This window comes from Oncorhynchus masou, chromosome 6 (genome assembly GCF_036934945.1).
Source record: "Oncorhynchus masou masou isolate Uvic2021 chromosome 6, UVic_Omas_1.1, whole genome shotgun sequence".
In the NCBI taxonomy this organism is placed as follows: domain Eukaryota; kingdom Metazoa; phylum Chordata; class Actinopteri; order Salmoniformes; family Salmonidae; genus Oncorhynchus; species Oncorhynchus masou.
In genome coordinates this window covers 47,283,759-47,303,313 of record NC_088217.1, presented here as the reverse complement: position 1 = coordinate 47,303,313, position 19,555 = coordinate 47,283,759, and positions in this window count along the sequence as shown.

Sequence of the window (19,555 nt, the reverse complement as noted above, 5' to 3'; positions counted from 1 at the left end):
TCCCGAGCTGCCCCTCAGTCCCGAGCTGCCCCTCAGTCCCGAGCTGCCCCTCAGTTCAGTGGGTTTCTGGGTGAGGACTATTAGGCCATGGTCGGCGGCGAGGGTGGATTATCCCAGGACGCGAAGGGGAGGAACTATGACATTTATGGAGTGGGGTCCACGTCCCGAGCCGGAACCACCACCATGGACAGACGCCCACCCGGACCCTCCCTATGGTTTTGAGGTACGTCCGGGAGTCCGCACCTTAGGGGGGGGGGGGGTTTCTGTCACGCCTTGGTCTTAGTATTTTGTGTGATTTAATTAGTTGGTCAGGCCAGGGTGTGACATGGGTTTATGTTACTGTGTTGTCGTATTGTTTTTTTTGTAGGCATTGGGATTGTGGTTGATTAGGGGTGTGTTTTAGTTTAGGTTTGGCTGCCTGAGGCGGTTCTCAATCAGAGTCAGGTGATTCTTGTTGTCTCTGATAGGGACCCGTATTTAGGTAGCCTGGGTTTCACTGTGTATTTCGTGGGTGATTGTTCCTGTCTCTGTGTAGTTTCACCAGATAGGTTTCACGTTCCGTTTGTAATCGTCATTTGTTTCATTAAAAAAACATGAGTAACCAACACGCTGCATTTCGGTCCGACTATTTAAAATAGATAAATATTATGTAAATAATACCTTATTTACATAAGTATTCAGACCATTTTCTATGAGACTCAAAATTGAGCTCAGGTGCATCATGTTTCCATTGATCATCCTTGAGATGTTTCTACAACTTGATTGGAGTTCATCTGTGGTAAATTCAATTTATTGGACATGACTTTGAAAAGGCACACACCTGTCTATATAACATTCCACAGTTGACAGTGCATGCCAGAGCAAAAGCCAAGCCATGGAGGTTGAAGACATTGTCCGTAGAGCTCCGAAACAAGATTGTGTAGAGGCACAGATCTGGGGAAAGGTACCAAAACATTTCTGCAGCATTGAAGTCTCCAAGAACACAGTGGCCTCCATTATTCTTACATGGAAAAAGTTTTGAATCACCAAGACTCTTCCTATAGATGGCCGCCCAGACAAACTGAGCAATCGGGGAGAAGGGCCTTGGTCAGGGAGGTAACCAAGAATCCGATGGTCACTCTGACAGAGCTCTAGAGTTCCTCTGTGGAGATGGGAGAACCTTCCAGAAGGACAACCATCTATGCAGCATTCCACCAATCAGGCCTTTATGGTAGAGTGGCCAGACGAAAGCCACTCCTCAGTAAGAGGCACAAGACAGCCAGCTTGGAGTTTGCCAAAAGGCACCTAAACACTCTCAGACCATGAGAAACAAGTTCTCTGGTCTGATGAAACTTAGATTGAACTCTTGGGCCTGATTTCCAAGTGTCATGTCTGGAGGAAATCTGGCACTATTCCTACGGTGAAGCATGGTGGTGGCAAAATCATGCTGTGGGTATGTTTTTCAACGGCAGGGACTGGGAGACGAGTCGGGATCAAGACAAAGATGAACGGAGCAAAGTACAGAGAGATCCTTGAGGAAAACCTGCTCCAGAGCTCTCAGGACCTCAGTCTGGGGGCGACGGTTCACCTTCAAACAGGACAATGACCCTAAGCACATAGCCAAGACAACGCAGTCGTGGCTTCGGGACAAGTCTCTGAATGTCCATGAGTGGCCCAGCCAGAGCCCAGACTTAAACCTGATCGATTATCTCTGGAGAGACCTGAAAATAGCTGTGCAGTAACGCAACATGACAGAGCTTGAGAGGATCTGCAGAGAATGGGAGAAATTCCCCAAATACAGGTGTGCCAAGCTTGTAGCGTCATACCCAAGAAGACTCAAGGTTGTAATCGCTGCCAAAAGGTGCTTCAACAAAGTACTAAGTAAAGGGTCTGAATACTTATGTATTTAAAAAAAAATGTGTAATAAATGATCAAACATTTTTCATTATTGGGGATTGTGTGTAGATTGATGAGGGGTGGGAAAAACAATTGAATCCATTTTAGAATGAGGCTGTAACCTAACAAAATGTCTAAAAGGTCAAGGGGTCTAAATACTTTCAGAAGGCACTGTATATGGAAGGTTGTATCTATAGTGGCTACATGTGAATGGCTGTGTTTTAAGACTTTTAAGACTTTAGAGGGGCAATCTGCAGTTCGAACAACAAAGAGGCCACCTGACCTTGGTTTAGGTTAACAGCTGAGTGATGGGGCTTGAGAAATGGAACTACTCACAAATTCATAGACACAGCTATGGATACACGTGCTGACCATACCTGAGATCAAAAGTATAGTTTTAACCATGTTTAGAAGCTATACATTGTTTATTTACAATGGTATTTTTTACAAACAATTTTGTATTTATTTTTATTTCACCTTATTTAACCAGGTAAGCCAGTTGATAACAAGTTCTCATTTACAACTGCGACCTGGCCAAGATAAAGCAAAGCAGTGCGACAAAACAACAGAGTTACACATGGGATAGACAAACATACAGTCAATAACACAATAGAAAAATCTATATATAGTTGATGTCGGAGGTTCACATACACCTTAGCCAAGTACATTTCAACTCAGTTTCACATTTCCTGACATTTAATCCTAGTAAAAATTCCCTGGGTTAGGATCACCATTTTATTTTAAGAAAGAGAAATGCCAGAATAACAGTAGAGAGAATTATTGCTTTCAGCTTTTATTTCTTTCACCGCATTCCAAGTGGGTCAGAAGTTAACATACTAATTGAGTGTATTTGGTAGCATTGCCTTTAAATTGTTTAACTTGGATCAAATGTTTTGGGTAGCCTTCCACAAGCTTCCCACAATAAGTTGTGTGAATTTTGGCCCATTCCTCCTCACAGAGCTGATGTAACTGAGTCAGGTTTTTCAGCCTCCTTGCTCGCAAACACTTTTTCAGTTCTGCCCACACATTTCTATAGGATTGAGGTCAGGGCTTTGTGATGGCCACTCCAATACCTTGACTTTGTTGTCCTTAAGCCATTTTGCTACAACTTTGGAAATATGCTTGGGGTCATTGTCCATTTGGAAGACCAATTTGCAACCAAGCTTTAACTTCCTGACTGATGTCTTGAGATGTTGCCTCAATATATCCACATAATGTTATTTCCTCATGATTCCATCTATTTTGTGAAGTGCACTAATCCCTCCGCAGCAAAGCACCCCCTCAACATGATGTTGCCACCCCCGTGCTTCACGGTTGGGATGTTCTCCGGCTAGCACGCCTCCCCCTTTTTCCTCTTAACATAACAATGATTATTATGGCCAAACAGTTCTATTTTTGTTTCATCAGACCAGAGGACATTTCTCCAAAAAGTACGATCTTTGTCCCCATGTGCAGTTGCAAACCATAGTCTGGCTTTTTTATGGCGGTTTTGGAACAGTGGCTTCTTCCTTTCTGAGCGGCCTTTCAGGTTATGTCGATATAGGACTCATTTTTACTGTGGACATAGATACTTTGTACCCATTTCCTAAAGCATTTTCACAAGGACCTTTGCTGTTGTTCTGGGATTGATTTGCACTTTTCGCACCAACCTACGTTAATCTCTAGCAGACAGAACGTGTCTCCTTCCTGAGCGGTATGAGGGCTGCGTGGTCCCTCTATAAGGGTTTTCGTCTTCCTCCTCTGACAAGGAGGAGTAGTAGGAAGGATCGGAGGACCAATGCGCAGCGTGGTAAGTGTTCATTATATTTATTTATAACTCAGAACACTAAATAATAAAACAACAAAGAGAACGAAATGAAACCGAAACAGTCCTATACGTTGCATACATAAAGCACAGAACAGAAAATAATCACCCACAAAACACAATAGAAAACAGGCTACCTAAATATGGTTCTCAATCAGGGACAACGATTGACAGCTGCCTCTGATTGAGAACCATACCAGGCCAAACACAGAAATAGCAAATCATAGAAAAACTAACATAGACAACCCACCCAACTCACGCCCTGACCATACTAAAACAAAAGACATAATAAAAGAACTAAGGTCAGAATGTGACACCCATGGTGTTATACTTGCGTACTATTGTTTGTATAGATGAACGTGGTACCTTCAGACGTTTGGAAATTGCTCTCAAGCATGAACCAGTCTTGTGGAGGTCTACAATTTGCTCTTATTCTCCATGGACTTTACAGTGTCCAAAGACTATTTGGAATTAGTGCTACAGGATGCAAATTTATGTTTCAAAAAGCTAGCCTTTGCTTTCTTAACAGACTGAGTATATTGGTTTCTGACTTCCCTGAAAGTTGCATATCGTGGGGGCTATTCGATGCTAATGCAATACTCCACAGGATGCATTGAGCTGATCAAGGGCAGTCAAGTCAGGAATGAACCAGGGGCTATATCTGTTCTTAGTTCAACATTTTTTTGAATGGGGCATATTTATTTAAGATGGTGAGGAAAGCACTTTAAAAGAACAACCAGGCTTCCTCTACTGACGGGATGAGGTCAATATCTTCCAGGATACCCGGGCCAGGTTGATTAGAAAGGCCTACTCGCTGAAGTATTTTTGGGAGCGGTTGACAGTGATGAGGGGTGGTCATTTGACCGCGGACCCATTACGGACGCAGGCAATGAGGCAGTGATCATTGAGATCTTGGTTGAAGACAGCAGAGGTGTATTTGGAGGGCAAGTTGGTCAGGATGATATCTATGAGGGTACCCATGTTTACAGATTTAGGGTTGTACCTGGTAGGTTCCTGGAGTAAAAGAATGGAGTAAAACAAGCTTATATGTTGTGTTCTGATGGGGTATGACAGTTGAACAAAGCTCATGAGGGATTCATAAGTTATATTTTTCAAGAATCAATGGCTATATATTTCAAAAGTCCAAACATTTATGTAGGATATGGAGATTGCCCCTTTAATATTCACATGTAATCCAATAAGAAGGACTGTGGTCTTCTTAGGGAGGGATTAGGGAGGGGATTTATGAACTTCACCAGGTTTTCATGACATAAAAAAAATGTTTAAAAGGGTCACTCATGTAGTAATTATGAAATGGCATGTTTGGTATGTGCTATCCCAAATGTCAAGCATCAACTGCGATAATGTTTCATTGTGATGATTTTGAGCCAATTAAATATTATCCTGTGAGCATTATTTCAATGCAGTATTTAGTTTCCTAAACAAGCAAAAGAATGAAAGTATTGGGCCTAATTAAGAGCATTCTTTGCTGACTTAGTGTTCTGTGTGTGGTAAAACTCTGTGCATGCCATTGTCTTGACCCCTGAACTGGTTCCTTACTAGTTTCTCGCAGGGTCAGAGGTAACTTGACTAATTAAGGGTCCCCTCAGTCTTTAGATAAACTCATCTGTGTTGAATGTTTTCACTTTCATGGCCCAGCGGCTCTGCCTGGTACCTTTAAGCTAATTTTGCCTGCATGCATAATTTTGGAGGGACCCTGTTTATCTAGGCACAGACAGGTCAAATTCAAACTGCCGCGATGTGTTTACTAGGGACATTAGATGTTGGTGGGTCATTTTTACAATGAAAGAAAACCCTACACTTCTGAGAACCTCTTTAATGTCAAGCATTTCTCTAAAGCTTTCCTGGAAACAGCTGGATGCTTCTACAAAGCATTGGATTCACAGCTGTTTAAACATTATTGAATGTAAAATGTATAATGTTCTCTAAAATATTACAACCATCTTAAAAACCAAAGAAACTTAAAAAAACAAACAATATTTATCAAAACAAAACATGAACTAATGTGTTGTGCAAGGCTATAGGAGGCCACAACCACCATGTGACTGAAATAGAAACAAGAAGTCTGATAAGTATGCAGAAAGGAGATACAAGGCTATCAAATGTGAACAAACTCTGATAGCCAGAGTAGTCTGTTGTGACTATCACAAAATAAGTAGAACTCAAAAACTTCCTGCAATGCAGTAAATGTAAAACTTGTAATGTATCTGACGTTTCAAAAGGCTTCTGAAGTTTGTAATTTCCACTTTAAAATGTCAAACTTGATTTTCCCTTGTGAAAAATGTATCAACCCCTACAAAAAAGTCCATTAATTATAATCCACACAATAATTCCCATTTGCTGTTGCTGCAGAATTATTTTCCAGCTCTAAGAAACTGGCTCAAATTAAGACCCTGCACCTGTAGGAGGGGATAATGTGCTCGCATAGATCTCTGATTGATAACTAATAACATCTCTATCAGGACAGGTATAATATTGCTAGATTCTTTACTTAAATATTTTATCAGCCATAACAGCAGCACATGCATTTTCATGATAATTCATCTCTGGTGGAGAATTTAGTAGCAGAGGAAACCCTGCCAAACAAGCATTCAGTGTAAACAGTAATAAACATATAGAACTAATTAAGCATAACCAGTACATAAGGGAAACCCGAGTGCATCAGCTGATATTGCACCAATTGGATTCACACTCTTAATTACATGCGGTCTATTTCAAAAGACCCGTTCTACACAAGCTTCGTCGATGCCAGATGTCACGTGCTCACATGCGCTGGCGGTTATGGGTATATTGGGCTGCAACCCAACATGGCGATTGGAGTATGGACGAGTGGGTTTTGTCGAAAGGAGTGAGGGAATGGAAAGCGAATCAGCCAATTGGGCAAATTTGTTGACAATCAAGAAGGCTATGTAGCCCTTGTCTGCGCTGGTGTCTCTTGCTGTTGCTCGCAATGCTTGCTGTTCTGATATCTCACCACCACCTATATGGGTTCTGTGTTTCATATAGTTTATATTCTCACTGCCTGTAGTTATATTATAATTTTAATATGTCTCTTCGCTCTGAAGGAGCAGAGCCCTAACGCCAACACATGCATTATATTTTCTAATAAATGGTTAAACGTACACTTTGTGTTTTCTTTCTGAACTGAGATTAATGGCAGACAATTGCATGCTAAATCCCAAATAGCCAACCTTTTAGGATACGACACATTTAAAACACAGAGTTGCTGCTTGGCCCCTTTCTTTTAACAAGCACAACTAACACTCTCCATGCAGTAGGTTCCATTGAGCAAAATATAATAACCATCCTATCGAAGCCAATTAGGAGTCACGCGATGAAATGTTTAATGGTTCTCCCACTACGACTCTGGAAAGCGTGCAGTTTATTATGACTCTGGAAAGCGTGCAGTTTATTCCGCATTCACATGCTAGTCAGAAATTGGAAACTACTGTTACTACAACCAGTTGTTAGAGAGTCGGACATGTCGGAGTTTCCTAGTTCTGACCCGTACTTGAACGCGGCAATATGCTACAGATAAATTGTGATGAACTTCAAAGGGTGGTGAATGTGCAATGTGATGAGCTTGATACGCCATTCCAATAAATATCGAGGGTCTTATTCTGGTGACATTATGATCGATGCTTGGCTGCCGTTTGACAAATAATATCGCTCTTATCCATAATAATCAAATAACGTAGGTAGCAGGGTAGGTAGCAGGACTACGCTGTCTCGGCGAGCTGTTGGCAAGAACGCACTTGTCAAGACCGGTGTGGGCACATTTGCTATATAACGCAACAGTTTTTGTGTCAAAGCCATCAATAGAGTTGAAAATGCCATGGAAATCAATTTAGCTTGAATTTTTCAGTCAGTAAATTGGAATTTCACCGCAAAATGTATTTGTATGTGCACTAAGTCATCACTCAGTCTTTTATCCACAAAAAGTCAGTTTGATGGAAAAACATCTCTTGTGGGGGAAATGCGCTTATTGTTTTATGCAGATTTTTTGAATATTCACAATATTATTTTCGCAAATTGGTGGAAACCGAGCTAGAGAAAGTAAAATAAAACAACAAATACATGCAATTTAGAAAATATAAAATCTTACCTGTTCTTGATTCCTAACAGTTGCCTTGGGAAAACATTGTAATATCCTTCTGTCTCATTGCAGAAACATACTAACACTACCATTAGTTTTTAGAGTTCACTAGGACGTACCAGAAATCAAAGCAATGAAAATGGTCAATGTAGTGGAGCAAATAGGATTAAACATGTTGAATGCCAAATGTCTGGAAACAGAGGTATTTTGTCAGGAGATAATCCAGATATGGATTTAACACAGTTCAGTCTTAAAAAGCTGTAGTTTTCAGTTTTAAGGTGACACAGTCACCATTATTTATGTAATGAAACTCCATAATCATGTTAAATGAACAATCTTAACAAAAAAATGCTATAAACTGTAATCTGTTCATAGTCACGTTTAATCAAGAATCTAAACTAAATTCTGAAAAACGGGCCACTGAAAGACAATTCAACTGCAGCACTAACTATAGCAACCCATGTACCTAGGAATCAGTGAAAGACAGAAGCTACAGATGCCATGCCCATGCCCCTACCTCTTGGCAGCTCCTCTAGTACCTCCACCCAGAGCAGTGAAAAGAGAGTGTCCAAACCTACCTGCCTGGGATTGTGGTAGTCTTAGCTTGAGGACTTCCATGGGTCACAGCGGGCAGGTTGGGGGACGGCGTGACATTGATGGTGGGGGTCTGGGGGGGGGGGTGCTGAAGTGTAGAAAGTGGTGTGAGGGGTGCCTGGTGCACCTCACTCCCTGTTCCCCCTATTCCCGCTGCTCCTGCGAGCTGTTCCCACTTCAGCTGCTGGCGGAGAGGACGCGTGACGTCACCACGGGGGGGCACACTGAGAATCCAGGGGGGCTTGGAGAACACATGTAGGTCCAGGGGATCTCTGCAGACCACGGCCCAGCCAGAGCAAGGCAGAGCTGGGGAGAGAGACACAGTCAGGACACAAACACACACGCAGTGAGAGGCTGATTGCATTATTCTGAGCCATCCAGGTTTAACGAGCAGGATGAGGCATCATATTAGAATACAATTCAACGAGAGAGAGAGGTAAACCGAGGCATTATGAGTATGTAGGGAAAGGAGAGATTTTGTTCGGAGCATGTGGAGAACAATATGTGAAAGAGGCACATACATTATTATGTAGGTAGCAAGGAACTAGCAAATAAGGGGAAGCTGCAAGTACAGGTGTATTGTCGCAGCAGAATAATCCTGTAGCAACAGGATTTGAACAATTAGTCCATAATGGTTAGGCTATCAGCTGTCCAAAATGAGGCTGCATGAAAAATGGAATACTGTTAATATAACCATGTGTTAGAAAATTATTGACAACAAAATAGTGTTCAAATTAAGATCATACACCTGTAGTTGGTGGGGGAGAGAGAGATGCTGGAAGATTCTTACACAGAATCTAAACTTGGACTATTCTCCCCTGATGCCTGATCAGAGTGGAATTCTGGGAAAGCTGTGACCAAGACTGGGCCACTCAGCTCCTAGAAGTGGCCTGTGGCCCTATAACCTCAGAGACGTGGCAACAGCAGACTGGCTACAATATTGACCTGCCTTCTTGGAACAAGACTCTGCAGTCTTATCATGTGCAATAATACAAATGAGCAATAAGTCATTCCTCTCCATCTATCACTGTTATTCCCATCCACTCTCTTCTCCCTTTATGAAATGTACAATGTGTTTCTCAAGACGGACTCTGCCGATCCCAGACCTGAATGGATGTGGCAGTGCATGTACTGTCAGGACGAGGCATTCCCTGGGTAAGTGATCCTTTTGATAAAACCACCGCAAAGCCTCTCAGCCTGCGCAGCTGTGTGATAATCACGCTAATTAGCCAGTCATGTCAAATTCAGCCACGCACTGCAACTATCACTTAGCATCACCATGCCCGTGGTGGAGGCTTCGTGATCTTATAACCCCACCCTAAAATATCTAGACAATCCCACTATTCATGCAGACTGAAACTGCCCAAAACAACAAGCAAGAGTCCTCTGGCTTTCGTCCACGTACACAGTTATAGGAACTACACAAATGTTAAGCTGCAGACATTTATAAAGACATGAGTTATGTGGAGTTTATGGCCACAGGGATAGCCCCCTTTTTTCAATTTTTGCCTAAAATGACATACCAAATCTAACTGCCTGTAGCTCAGGCCCTGAAGCAAGGATATGCATATTATTGGTATCATTTGAAAGGAATCCCTTTGAAGTTTGTGGAAATGTGAATGTAGGAGAATATAACACAATAGATTTGTTCGAAGAAAATACAAAGACCAACCGTTTTTTTCTACCACCCTCTTTAACATGCAACAGAAAGGTCCCAGTTCTAGTCATCACTCTGGTTGTAATTCCGATTGTGTCCACGAGATGGCAGCAGTAAGTGCAAAGTTTCAGATGGATAACTTGAAGTATGAGCAAACTACATGACATTTAGTGTGAAGTCACCCAGGTACATTTGGGCAAATCATGGAGGAGACATTTGCATTCATATGACATTTTTTTGCAAGACTATCATCAAATCTGTATATTTGGACTTTTCCAGTATTAGTAGCCATATTATAAGTTCAACATTTGGAAAACAACCAGTTTTCATAACTTCATAACTCTGAATATTCTTATAATTTTTGTCCAAAGGGAAAGGCATGCTGTCGCACAATGTTAGTAGCTACATTTTATGACAGATACATGGTTTCCAGATATTCCCATAAAGCCCAGCTCATTGGCTATCTAGCTAGCTTTGATTGACCCCTATTTGTGCTTATTTGACAAAGTTAGAGCCATTCAAGTGAAGACCACCCGCGTCATCGGCATGCCATGAAGGCGTCGCTCTCTGACCAAATATAGGGTCCTATAGGATATACTACACCCCTAATGATATAGTGAAGTCTGGTTACATTCTAGATTCTTTGAGGAATACATACAAACATGATTTGACTGGTGGAAACAATGTTTAGGGTTAGATTTTCACAGATTCCTTTCTCTGCAAATTGAAAAAGTGGAAATACAAAATCGATCGTGCATGTTATACAGACTTTAAGGATATGAAAAAAGATTTTCTAACAAAACGACACTTCATGTTATCTCTGGGACCCTTTGGATGATAATTTAGAGCAAGATTTCAGAATGTAAGTACACATTTCACCTTCAGAGGTGAATTTATCAAACCTATCGCGGTGAAAAAGTGTTTTGTTGTTAGGAGCTCTCCTCAAACAATAGCATGGAATTTTTTCATAGTAATAGCTACTGTAAATTGGACAGTGCAGTTATATTAACAAGAATGTAAGCTTTCAGCCGCTATAAGACACTTCTATGTACCAACATTTGTTGTTTCTCTAAAATCTGCGATCGTGACAAAAGGTGCTGCATGATTTACAACTGTCCGGTTGATGGGACACCGATCCCTAAGAAGTTTTAAGCTACAGAGAGACATCAGGGGAGGGTTAAAAGAATTAACAAAACCAAACCAAATAACAAATCATTGTGCCATACAGGAACTACATGGCCTGACAGGACCATCCCAACAGGGTCTTTTCTCATCATGTAGGTTCATCTTCAGGCTGTGTCAGACTGACCTCCATTGATCATAGCCACAAACCATTAAGGGCATGGTCCTGTGTGGCTGTTAGTAAAGTGTGGCGCTAGTAATTCTTAGGTTGGGGGTTAGATTCCTGCTGGGACCTTTATACAAAACATTTATGCACTCACCGTACTGTAAGTCACTTGGGATAAAGGCATCTGCTAAATAGCATATATATCAAATATTATTATGCATGTATATAGGGCAGTAAGGATAAATGTTATGTACCGTACAGTGTAACATCATGCAATAGACTATATTAATTTTCACAGAAGTCACGCAACACTAGGACACGTGTTTTCTAAAGGTAAGTCAAATTAAAAGTCTAAAGGCATGCAAAATGTGTATATTGCTGTTATTTACTAGCAATTCCTTATCTTTAAAAGTACCAGAGAGCCCACTATGGACATTTTTTGTTCCAAACAAAATGTCTAAGAATAAACAAAATCAAAAAGGGTACTTTTGAAATATTTATATATTTTTTTATTATCCATAAATTAATGTCAACAATTTGCATTCTTAATCTAAACTGGCTTTGTAGCAGTGATGCCATTGATGTCTCAATGTTTAATCTACTTTCTAAGTCTAATACATTTCAATAGCACAACATGCATATTATCTTCCATTGAGAAATGTATTTTTATTGAGACACTGTGAAACATATTTTATGAACAGTATAGATATGCAACAAGGCAGTTATTGTTTGTTCCATATCCATATGTTCCATTTTCTGGTCTAGTTAGAAGTTACAAAGTATGATATTGTAGCCAGGGAAATCCCTCAAAAGCTTGGTTGAAGCTTACATACATTTTTATTTATTCTGCCACATATGCTGGGGCAATTTAATAGAACAATATTCTAGATTTACACCAGGGGAAGAAAGCATCATCGAATTGGTATTGTGAATTGGGTGGTTCGAGCCCCGAATGCTGATTAGCTGAAAGCATTGGTATATCAGACCGTATACCACAGGCATGACAAAACATGTACTTTTACTGCTCAATTTACACTGGTAACCAGTTTATAATAGCAACAAGGCACCTTGGGTGTTTGTGGTATATTGCCAATGTACCACGGCAAAGGGCTGTATCCGCGTTGCGTAGTGCCTAAGAACACCCCTTAGCCATAATATTTTTGCCATATACCACACCACCTCAGGCCTTATTGCTTCTCTCAGAAGAAGCATGGAGAATTTGGGAGCAGGTGTCTTGCACCTAACTCACTGGTGATACCAATTCAGTGACAAATCCCCATAAAAATTAGCTGGAGATATCTTTTTTTTTTGCACTGGAGTCTCAATCCACTGCATCCACATTTGTAACACTTCCGCATCTGCGGTCAAAGTGAACAGACATGTTAGTCACAACACGAGACATCCCAAAAATTGGTCTCCTCACAAAATCATCTGTAGCGTCCGGATTGGCCTACAAACTATTCCCCTCTATGGAAAGATGAGACTCACAACCAAGTACATTTCAGTTGTTTTGCTATAGAATGCACACAGGCCTTCCATTGACATACAAACTATTCCCCTCTTTGGAAAGATGAGACTCTCACGAAGAATTACATTTCGGATGTTTTGTTCTCGGATGCACACATGCCTCACAAGACTCATCTGAAGGTCCCCTGGTACCAGTCTTAAAAAAAAGTATACACGGAGACTGTTTAGTGACAAAAATAAGGGGTTCAAATGAGGGGTTAAATACATGTAAAATGATATTTCTGATATCTCTCAGATATAGGACAGACACTTAAGAAAAAACGTAATTCAGATTTTTTGGGGGGACTATCTGTTGTTCAATGCGTTTCTATGGTCTAATATCAGTAAGGCCATAACATTTTTCATCAAATCTTTTATTTTGTATCTTTTTTTATGCATCAAAAGGTCTTACAATTCTCAATCAAACAGCAAAATGTTCCTTGGTTTGACCTTCTTAAAACAATTACAATTTCTGTTGATTATGTCTACATTCATTGATGCTCCTTACTGACAAATGTGCCTTTTTTGAAGCCTGATAAGTCGAGACACCTGAAATGGGGCTGACACTGTCCGGTGAAAAACACACATGGTCATGAGCCAGTTATGTTAAAAGGAAATAGGTGGATAATATCTGATTGCCGGTCGTAGTAACATTTTTAAAAAGTTACGCCGCCTATACAATTATCTGAAAAAGTTGGGTAAACGGTGTTTACCTCTGTTTACTCTCCACTAGGCCTACACCACTGCCGGTAGTCTACCCTCTCAGCTGAGGCAATTTTACACACATGAACACAAGCAGAACCAGTAGCCTACATTCAATATAATACAAGTTGATTCAAAACATGTTTTACACACTAGTCCATGAGCGGTCCAAAATTCATGAGTTAATATTAGCATAGAGTCTTCACAGATCATGTGACATAAAACACAACCTTTCTTTCCTAACATTAATGACATTTATGATGGTGTTATTTGCCATTAAGCATTTAACAATTGAATTAGAACATAACTTAAACCCTGTACGAATCATGGATCTTGGAGTTCTCGGAAAATGCACTGTAGGCCTAAGTGTAACTAAATCAATTCAAATTTGATTGGTCCGAAACACATATTTAGCAGATGCTATTGCGGGTGTAGCGAAATGTGCAGTAATATCTAACAACACACAACAATCTAAAAAGTAAAATAATGTAATTAAGAAATATAGAAATATTAGGACGAGCAATGTCGGAGTCCGGAGTGTGTGTGTGTGTGTGTGTATATAATAAATAATATATTATAAATATATAAATATAATATATTATAAATATATAAATATAATATATTATAAATATATAAATATAATATATTATAAATATAATATAAATATAATATATTATAAATATAATATAAATACAATATATATATTATAAATACAATATATATATTATAAATACAATATAAATATTATAAATACAATATAAATATTATAAATATAATATATATATTATAAATACAATATAATATAATATATATATATAATATATATATATATATATTATAAATATAATATATTATAAATATAATATATTATAAATATAATATATATATAATATAATATATATATAATATATATATATTATATACTACACAACCAAAAGTATGTGGACACCTGCTCCTTGAACACCTCTTTCCAAAATCATGGGCATTAAAATGGAGTTGGTTCCCCTTTTGCTGCTATAACTGTCACGCCCTGACCTTAGATATCTCTGTTTTCTTTATATTTTGGTTAGGTCAGGGTGTGACTAGCGTACACTCAGGGTGTACGCTAGTTTTTGTATTGTCTAGTGTTTTTGTATGTCTAGGGTTGCTGTAGGTCTAGGGTTTTTTGTATTTCTATGTTGGCCTGACATGGTTCTCAATCAGAGACAGCTGTTTATCGTTGTCTCTGATTGGAGATCATATTTAGGTAACCATTTTCCCTTTGGTGTTTGTGGGATCTTGTCTATGTGTAGTTGCCTGTCAGCACTAATTTGTATAGCGGTTGTTCAGTGTTCATTCTTTAAATAAGAATGTATGCATGCATACATACATGCATGCATGGCTGAAATAGCCGAATCCACTAATTTGAAGGGGTGCCAGGACCTGCCAATCAGAATGAGTTTTTCCCCACAAAAGGGCTTTATTACGGACAGAAATACTCAATTTCATCAACTGTCAGAGTGGCTGGTCTCAGGCAATCCCGAAGCTGAAGAATCTGGATGTGGAGGTCCTGAGCTGGCGTGGTTACATGTTGTCTGGGGTATGTCCCCCCCGTCCCCAGTGAATGTTGCGCCCCTGTCTGAGGTTGTGAGACGTACTGCCAAATTCTCTAAAACGACATTGGCTTATGGTAGAGAAATTAACAGTCAATTCTCTAACAGCTCTGGTGGACATTCCTGCAGTCAACATGCCAATTACATGCTGCCTCAAACTTAAGACATCTGTGGCATTGTGTTGTGACATAACTGCACATTTTAGAGTGGCTTTTTATTGTCCCAGGCACAAGGTGCACCTTTGTAATGATCATGCTGTTTAATCAGCTTCTTGATATGCCACACCTGTGAGGTGGATGGATTTTCTTGGCAAAGGAGAAATGCTCACTAACAGGGATGTAAACATATGTGCACAACATTTGAGAGAAATAAGCTTTTTGTGTGCATGGAAAATTTCTGGAATGTTTTATTTCAGCTCATGAAACATGGGACCAACATTTTACATGTTGTGTTTATATTTGTGTTCTATATGACTGATCTCATTGAATCCTATAAGTATCATTGACAGCTTCAGGTGAGTCTACAGACACCTCCAGTTCAGTGAATCCATGTGATATGTTTGTAGTGCTCATAGACATGTCATCCTCTTCCCTTGGGTTGAATTCCTGCCATTCCTCTTCCCCCTGCCTACATCACACACTCTAGGACAGTGGATCCAAACCTTTTTTGGTTACTGTACCACTAACTGAATTTTGTTCTGCCCGGAAGTACCCCTGAAGTACCCCGTCATGTGCATTTTACCATTAGGCCTATGGTCTCATGAGTCTTCTCAAGTACACACTAGGCCCCCTAGTAGGGAACCACTGCTCTAGGAGGCATGTCAGAGCAAGCCTGACACAACAAAGCATGTCAGCTTCACTGTGAAATAGCATCACCTCGAGCACCGGTGAGGGTGGAGTAGCCTAGCTGCCTAACCACCATAGCCCGTACTATATTTGTGCAAATAGAGTCCTTTTCACACGAGTGTACACGTGAGATTTGGTTTTGGGTGCCTATATTACTTTGTGGACAATCCTGAAACAAAGGGACAAACCTGATGAGCACACCCCGACAATATTAATTCTCTTACCATGATAAAGATGGCTAAAATCCTATGAATAGTAGTTAATCTTGCCAGCATTCCATAATAGCTACATTCCACTGATGTAGATTTACCATTGAGAAATGAGATATACATCTAAAAATAAAAATCTACGTGCTCAGCTACAGTGCTTGAAGCATTAAATTGGATGAACACAGGAAAGCCTTTTCTCAATTGGATTTGCTCAACTCTTGCTTCCTGTCTCCTCCATCCTCTCTCACCTCCTTTTGGAAAAAGGTCAGAAGTAATTGAGGAGAAGCAGCGAGGAGAGGGAATGTGGACGAAATTGCGCTTGAATGAAATTAGGCTCGCCTTCTCCTCCGCATGGCATCAGGCAAATTACGTTTACAGGGGTGGATCCCAAAATAAATGTATAAAGTGATACAAAAAAGAATGTTAGTTGTGCAAGACATTTTTATCGTAAGTACAGTAGCATGTTGTTTTTAAACGCATGCATGCTTTTCTCCTGCGACAAAGCAAAAGCTGATTCAAAAAAGGCTGTGTGCCAAATTTCTAAACTCTTCCATGAAGGACTCAGGTAGGATACACAAGGTGGCTATCATGGACGGGAAGACACTCTTCCCATTCACCTACTAACAAATTGACATCTCCTCTACCACTTCTCGGTTTACGGGTCAAGGAGGAGAGAGGGCGGAAGAGAGAGAGTGGAGGACTGACTTTTCCCAAATGAGAAAAGGCCAGTCTTCATTCCAGCGGTAATGCTGTTCAGTAACTGAGTCACATGTTATCTCCACGTCAGGATTATCTCCAGTCCAAACAAAGAATGGCCCAAGGTTTACATCACAGCTACTCGTATTATCCTTAATATCTCTAGTTTAAAAAATAACCATTAGTCTAATAAACATCAATGTGAAATATTTATATCAGTAATCATAAAAGACATCACTAATCATCATCGTTTTACTTAGCCTGCTCCAGGCAGTAGGTTGTTAAGATCTGCACTGACCAGTTTTTCATGGGCTTGCTCTTCAACAATACCTGGAACAATTCAGAATCTGACTGCATACTTTCCAAGTGAAACTCTCGCACAATAGCTACAAATAATCTACACATAATTATGATGAACTGTCATTTGAAAACAAAAGTTATTTCTGTAGTCATATCCTGTGAACACCAAAGGGTGGGTTAATCAACAACTACTTGTTTTCCATGATGATACTGAGAAAGCAACAGGCAGAGATAATAAACTAGCCTACACTAACTTCAACTGTGTTATACTTAGCTGGTATATAGCAGCACACGGTTGTAATTTTTAATAGACTACCCATAATATTCTAGGCCTCACAACAATTCTTATAGCATAAATTCAGCTATTTGCTGCGCAAATTAGTGTGCAAGGAGACTGTCCAGTTCCACGTGCACTCCACTAGATGGTAGTGTAAGGCAAGAGGAAGTCCAGGAATATTCATTTCTTTCTCCTTGTCTGTCATCTCTGTATCCTGAAAACAGATATTTATTTTACCCTTAATTAACTAGGCAAGTGTTAAGAGCAAATTCTTATTTACAATGACGCCTACGCCGGGCGATTGTGCGCCCAATCATGGCCGGTTGTGATACAGCCTGGAGCGACCCCTCTAGACCGCTGCACCACTCGGGAGCCCAGATATAATGAATGCCCTGGGGGGGATGTGCATGAGGATATTTGAAGATATCTTAATATTTTAGTTTTATTGTATTTAAAAGTGTGTTTTAATGATAAGCACTTCATCTCTAAATATGATCAATTTTTGTAAAAAGAAATTATGGGCCACAAAATTGCACTATTCACATATTATGATATATGTCACATTGTCTGGTCTAATATGTTGCTCATCATTCATGTCACTTTCATTCATATAAACATTATAAAAAGTGTCAGGTATACATTCAGGTAAACATAGGGTGCTGATATTATGGCTTTAGCTCAAAATATGATCATAAATCATCATTGGAGTATTTGCAAACCATAATGCATGAATGCAGCACATAGAACCTGAAACAGGAGGTACAGGGAGACACATATTGGAGAAATAAAGGAAACTGCCAAACGAAAAACCCCTCTATCCCCCTCTGCAATATCCCCACATTACACCTCATCATTTTAAAATGGGGGACGGGCTGACAAAGCTGAAGGAGAGACTAATGGTGGTGTAATTCAGTATGACCTGGAAAATGAAGAATGAAGGCTGGTGGCTGTATCAGTACAATACCATTGTACAGTCAACCTGTTTTGACTGCACTGCTGAGTGAGATGGGATGTCTATAGCCCATATAGACACTAGCCCATATGGATTCAACACCCACAATTATTATTGTGTCCTTTGTTTGATATTAGGGATTGTACACAAGTTCACAACACAAAAAAACAGTTGTAGTTTGCAAAGTTAATGAGAGGTGATCGTCTGAGCATCAAATACCATATTACCAGTTAACCAATGTCAAGTCTAATGGTAGTGGCAGTCAGAGATAAATTGGCCCGAGGCCTGTAAAAGGAGACAGATTCTTGGAGATGCATGGTGACATGGTGCACACTGACAATGGCCCCAGCAGGGAGATGGGCACAGTGTGTCAATCAGCTCAAGGTCTCTCCGGTCCTGAAGGTTACCCCTCCTTTCCATGTTAACATCTGCTTCATGAGGAACACTGATGGGGACATAATCCCTTCTATTCAATATTAATGGTGTGAACCTCCCCTGCCTAAAACAAGAATTACTCCACTTTATCAACATGGTATTTTGAGGTAGACTATTTAAACATTACTTACGGTACATACCATTCATCCAAATGTATTATTTTTTGTATTATTAAACATAATTCTCAAAATCAGTAATTACTTACAATTTTCTTAAAAGATCTGTCCATTTCCTCATGGACCTATTCTTAACTACAATAGAACAATGGCCTATAAATAAATACTTATGTGATGCATTTGGTTGTTCACACCTGAACAAAAATGGTCTTAATCCTAAAACAATATGCAATATGAATTTTAAGTATGTTTGACTATGTAGCCAATACCTTCTTTCTCATAATTAATTAATCTTTAAGAAAATTGGCATGCCATCTAGATTTATTTTTAATGTATCATTGAAAATGACAGATAAAGGAAGTGTCTGTGGCTGCATTTAGACAGGCAGCCCAATTCTGATCTTTTTCATGAATTGGACTTTTGACCAATCAGATCATCTGTCAAAAAAAATATCTGATTTGAAAAGATCTGATGGGTTTGCTCAAAATACCAATTAGTTGAAAAAGATCAGAAATGGTCTGCCTGTCTAAACGCAGCCAAAGTGACAAGGCCTTCTGTGGTAATCTCCATGGGACCTGAAGCCAGGCAGA